This window comes from Lathyrus oleraceus, chromosome 1 (assembly GCF_024323335.1).
Source record: "Lathyrus oleraceus cultivar Zhongwan6 chromosome 1, CAAS_Psat_ZW6_1.0, whole genome shotgun sequence".
Classification (NCBI taxonomy): Eukaryota; Viridiplantae; Streptophyta; class Magnoliopsida; order Fabales; family Fabaceae; genus Lathyrus; species Lathyrus oleraceus.
In genome coordinates this window covers 37623985-37628994 of record NC_066579.1, presented here as the reverse complement: position 1 = coordinate 37628994, position 5010 = coordinate 37623985, and positions in this window count along the sequence as shown.

The following is a 5010-nucleotide window of genomic DNA, read 5'->3' as shown; positions in this document are numbered from 1 at the left end:
AATTTCACCGGTTCGATTTTTAAAACATTGATGAACCTATAAAAGTTGGCATTTAATAGGATATGTCACATAAATTTGTATATTCATATGTATGAAACTATTTTATTTGAGCAACAAATTATTTGATAAATATAATGTACATAATTTATTTCAAAATAATATTTATTAATTTATTCTATAAGTTAGTCTGATATTCTTATCCTCTTAATATTAAACACAATAACGTTGAAATAAAAGTGAAGATTTCTCATTTGAAATATATTGCCATGTAGTTAAAATTTCCAAAATGGCACAACAAGAACTAATTGAGGAAATACAATTCATTGATAGAAGAAATCGTTAGGTTTTGTAAAAATAATTCAAAAAATTATTTTCATAAATAAATTAATATTTATTAGTAGAAAACAAATTACTTTTAACAATCATGGCCTTTATGAGATTAAGAAAAGTTTTTTTATTAAAAACAAAAGTGATTGTTAACAAACCCGTATAATATATATCTAGAATAATATCATACAGGTGTTAAATCTTGGTACTGTCACAACATAAGTGCCTAATGGCATTAATATATATACATGTCCAAACTAAAATATCAATGGAACATGTTATACAATAATGCCTAAACAATAGAAATCTAAGAACTATGTACAATGTCTTCATTGCACACAACTCCACAGCGGAAGATCATAATGAACAGCAACCCTTGAAACATCCATAATAGTTTCTCTTAGATTCAACCTGTAAAGAATACCTGAAAAAAATAACAACAATAATGGGATGAGATAATAATCTCAGTGAGTTCTCCTATCCTATGGGTCCACTCGGCTCTACAGGGTATTCTAATCGATATTCAACTCATATCCAACTCAAGTCAACAAGGGAACGAAGACTTGAGCGATGGGGAACTAACTCGCAATTGTATGGCAACATGCATCTGAGTTCTCATAACTCAACCACGATCATTATTCAGATTCACGCAACATCGATCCCCAACCGGACCTACGTCTAGGCCAAGGCTTGGTTCACGCATGTCCGTATGATTCGACTTTCGCGGTGGATATCAGGTTCCCTATGGGAATCTAACCCACTTTTAAGAACCATCACCCGTATGGGACTCTAACCCACCTAGGGTATCTTTCACCGTATGGGACTCTAACCCACATAGGTGTCCACCTTTTCCCCCTGTCCGCCATGGTTGGGGCTCAAACCCATTTGAGGCTCGAATCATTGGTCCCACATCCCAATGCTTACTCATCTAAGCATACCACAAGAGATGTGTACCACCACAGAAAAACACACATTCTGAATACATGATCGGTTCCATAATCATGGGTTCCACGAACCATAACAAATTCATAAATCACAGGTGACTTCATTCACCATAATACACAAATAATAACATGGCATGTTCCATACAATGCGTCTCATTCTTAATCATGGCAACAATTCGTCCACGACCTCACATAAGCGTCGTATGAATGAATACCGTATTCTCATACATATATCACATATGTTCCATAACCTAGATCATATTTCTAAGTTATTAATCAAATTATTCTTCTAGGTTTCCTCACTCATCTTTGTAAGGTTTTTAATCGTGTTATTTCACCTTCCACATAACAACAATATTCAATTTTCATCATGATAAAATTCATGGCATTTATAAAATCACATAATTTTTAACATGGAACATAATAATAGCCCTTTACGTTATCTTTCTAACGCATCCGGCCGTGTCCAAACGGAGGTATAATACTCAATTAATTCATCAATCTATCCTAATCAAGATTTAGGTTAATATTTATTCATTGCATAAGCATTCAACAACAACCTCTCTAGCCTAGTGGTAAGGCATGTACAGTTTCAGAGGAGGTCCTGGGTTCGAATCCCTTTGGTCACATATTTTGTACAAACAGGAAATTAAATTCTGTTTCAGTGTTAACCGGTTAACCACTCACGAAACTGCCCAGAAAGTGAGTTTTGCTACGCGTTAACCGGTTAACACCTTAAAAAATGGGAAAAATTCCAATTTCCATTAATTCTCTCAGTAACTTCTTTCCTTAATTAACTCCTCTTTATTTTCCTTTCCATATACCATTTTTGCCTACAATTTTCACATAACATGATTTTCCACAACAATCAACATGATATCAACACATAGCACAGATAGGGAGTATGAACACAACAAGTTTATCACAAATTCACACAAACCCTAACCCCACAATGGTGATGGTTCCTTCCTCTTCTCCTCTTCTTTCTCTTTCTCTTTCCTTCTTTCCTTTTTCTTTCTCTTTTCCTCTTTCTTTCTCTTTCTCTTTTTTTTTTCTGATAACTCTCTCCTTCTATCTTATCTCTTCCTACTACTTCTTATCATTTTCTCTTTTCTTTTCCACACACATATACTATATAAATATATATATATATATATAATATCAAGTAGTAATAAAATATCTCAATTGATATTTTATTCTTCCAGTACCAATTGACCAATTATTAATGTTACCAAAAATGTCCTCTCTTGTACTTATATATGTTGGTCTCTTTTATTAATAATTAATCTCTTCAGAGTTCACCAATTACTCTATTGGTCCCAATTGACAACATTTAGAGCACATAGGAGCTCCGATTGTTACCACTAACAAAAGATATAGTACACAGATTCTCAATTGATCTCAACTGACAACTAATTGAGCATTTAAGGGAATATGGGATATTACATTCTCCCCCCCTTAAATTGAAATTCGCCCCCGAATTTCCTTCACTCAACAAACAAACAAACCTTGAATCAACATCTTAGACCAACACTTGACTTCTCTTCAATTCCAAGTCTCTAACATACTTATTCTTCTAACTTATCTTTGCTGACAAATTTTCCTTCTTCCCTGAACTTTCGAAACTTCTTGATTTCCATCACAATCTCATTCTGATATTGGATTAACATTTAGACTTGCTCCCACTTAATTCCTCTTATATACCGCTCAACATTAGTGGGTCACTTTCTTCCCGGAAACCACGACTTCCCTTCCTTGTACTATGTTACACAAACATAATTACAACACCTTATTTGGACTTGGTTAATCAATACTCATTAATTCTTCATAAGAAAATTTATTGATTCCTTAACCACACAATATTGACTACTCTTCTCTTACTATTCCTTCAATAAATGTGACAAACTTGTAATCCATCTATCGGTAATCTCATAAACTTCACTTGATTTATTACTGTATGCTACAAGCCCTTACTCCTACTGCTTCACTTCTCTCGTACTACTCCAAAAAGATAGAACCATTAGCACAAGATTATCTTACTCTCATCCTTACCTCCATTCTTACGAGTAACTATCTCTCTGATCCCCATAGACTTGATTGAGCTCTTTCATCCATCACCTTCCAGTGTGATACCCTGATTCCAATAGTGGAACACTTGGGATTCCTAGGCACTACTGTTTAGCTAACAATCCAAAAAAGAAACACACTTACCCTCAGAGTGCCTACTATCCAAAATGGTACTAGAACCTTACCGACCTCCATTAGTAGAATAACTTCCTTCATGACTCACTAAAGTTCAGAATAAGACCAACACTCTTCAGAAGGCAGGTATCCAGGAGTTACATTAGTACAACCATAAAAACATAGAACATCCAAATTCATCATGTGTTCGATGCAGCTAAACCAAATTAGTTTGAAAACATCCGGTTCTGGTTACTATATTCCATATCAAATCCTCTCATAGGGTTTTGATTCATTCAATATTTCTCCCGGCACATGATCTTGGCCATTAACAAGGTAACACCGTCAAAGGAACTTTAAATTATCAACAAAACACCACTTCTAAGGAACTTGAGCAATCTAAAACATAACTATGAGTGTCCATACATCTCGTAGAGTCACACACAATACTTCACACATATCTAGAGACAACATTTCACTTCGTATCCAAAATCATTCATTTCAATCGTCTTGTCCCGTCTTCTATGATCTTAGCTCATGCTCTTACTAACATACCATCCGAGTTACATGTTTAACTTTAGGAATAACTGATTCTCGTTCCTCCTGGGAAGTATAACTCATGAATCCTCCAATAGGGTAGAGTATCATCGTACACATCCATTACCACTCTCAGGGAGTCTACATCTATTGCTATGAATCCAAATGAATTAATCAATTTCATACCATGACCAACCACTTCACACCTTACCAATATATACCATACACCTAACTAATCTCTTCCAGATCACCACTTAGTAGGTCTCTTCCAAATCTGTTCCTTATAGTTATTCATAATCATAATAATGGTACTTCCCAAACTCGCTTAAACTGAGCATGGTCTACTAGGTTGGTTTTCCCACGCGTCTGACTTCCATGATATCTCCTCAGATGACCAACTACGCACTACACCTTCAGAAATCCCAATCTCAAAACTACCAATCTGACTTGTGGTGACTTGCAATTCCATCCTCAATTTGTACATCCACAACGGTACACTTATGACATTTAGGACGTCCTTAGCTCCAACACGGTGTGAACGTTTATACTCCGCGACTAACCAACCAACCAAATACTTCTCAAGAAGATAAATAACAACCAGACTTCCAATAAGCCAATATTACTCTTTCAATCCAAATAAAATACACTTAAGATGAACCTTATCATTGCCACACAATTATGACTAGAATTTTCTTCTAAACCAATACCTACTACACACTGCATTATACCGGGGTTACATGTCTCTATAAATTCTCACGAATAATCCTCATTGCCTCCCAATAAACTCTTGCAACATAAAATATTCCACATTCTACACTTAGTCCACATGCTCCAGCTTAGCTTATCTTTTGTTGGCTATCATCAACTAAACTTCTTAGAATACAAGACTTACTGCTCAAAAAAATGTATGTTACTTTACATCCATCTCAAGACAAGGAATCCATTACACTTACTTGTGACCATAATACTGCTATCACATACTTCTCTTAACACCAAGGTTTAACTTCCTCTATTCCACTAC